Raw genomic sequence first — 1,546 nt, 5'->3', positions numbered from 1 at the left:
GCACTTTATGAAAGCTGCTTGCCCACAGATGCCATCTGTATCAATGCACCTCCTAATTCCACATCTTATTTTACTCCCTGTCAATTTGCCCTATACATCCAGTGACAGCCACCTCCTAGGGCAGCTCCAAGCCTGCCATCAACCAGGAAAGCTGCCTTCCAATCTCACGGCGTCAACAGTTTTAATAACATTGCTGCCAAATCTGCTGTCTCCTCACCTTTGAGTCACCATAAAGCCTCATGGATTTGTCCTATACTCTTTTTAAATAACTCTCCCATAAAGTGTCAATCCCAAGCTTCTCCTCTCTGCTGCCCAATCTCCACCAGCAGCCACACTCCAACAGCAGAGAGGGCCCCAGGTCTGTCAGTCCACATGAACACCTCCGTGCTTCCCAGGCCTGGTGGCGCCCTTCATCTGAAAATGCCTCCACTCTCCATGAGATAGTACCTGGCTTTTTCTCCGCAGCTTGTCGTACCGCTGACCTGCGTGGCACTGAGGTTCCATGTCCCATGGTGTTTGGAGAAAGATGTGTGGTTAGCCCCGGAAAATACCACTCATGGCTGGGCCAAATAGAGGATACAAACGGGGACCCTGCTAAGCAGACATGAGCAGGATTATGGCCCTGGTCACTGGCATCATCCCAGCTTCCAGCAGGAGTGAAAAGGGCACTTGGAGACACCCAGTTCACCCACTGACTGGCACAAATGTCTAAGTCACTTCAGGCTGAAGAAGCCCCATGGGTACCAGATCAGACAAACCTAGATGCCACTATCCATGCTACCTGCTTGCCAACTGTCTTTCTCAAGGGAGTGCAAAGCTGTGAGCAGCTCTGGAAGGGTTCCACCAACACCACCAAGCTTCGCTACAAGCCCATGTTGGCTTTGAGCTCTGAGATATGTGTAAGACACTTGATTTTTATCCCATGTGTCTGCTGTCAGATCTAGCTTTGCGGACACCAGAATCTCGTCCAAGGTGAGTGCTGCACTCCCCTTAGGATAAACTGAGCCCGTCTCCCTAAGGCAAGACCTTAACCCGGCTTCTCAGCACATTTGGTTTCAGTGTTATCAGTGATGCTTCTTTTTTAGCTGCCTACCATAAGACACTGCCACAATGAATGCTGCAAGTAACACAACTTGCAGCACTGTTCACAAGACGCTTAGTATTGCTAACTCCAACTACACATAAGCCCCTCTTCAGAACAGTTCTCAAGAGACCCTTGAGAGCACATCAGTTAAGCACACTGGAAGCATGTCTGCTCAGGTCACAAGCCTTTCCTGCCCTAGCCAAGTTCTAACCTCCCAGGGCAGGACAACTCCTGTTCAAGACTGCTAGTCTGAAAACATCAGGAATGAACAAAAGAACACGGAAGCTTTCAGGCACTATGAAGGTTTTAAAGTGAGGGGGTTTTTATTGCATGACTCTTTTTGACTTCCCTTGTCTAACACAATCACCACATGAGAATCTAGGCTCTCAAAGTTTTGCCTGATGCACAGCAACTGTGAGAACAAAGGACACACATACAAAGGAGCTTTACAACAGAAGTCAA

This window comes from Nestor notabilis, unplaced genomic scaffold (assembly GCF_000696875.1).
Source record: "Nestor notabilis isolate BGI_N333 unplaced genomic scaffold, ASM69687v1 scaffold9953, whole genome shotgun sequence".
Classification (NCBI taxonomy): domain Eukaryota; kingdom Metazoa; phylum Chordata; class Aves; order Psittaciformes; family Psittacidae; genus Nestor; species Nestor notabilis.
This window is presented reverse-complemented; position numbering follows the sequence as displayed.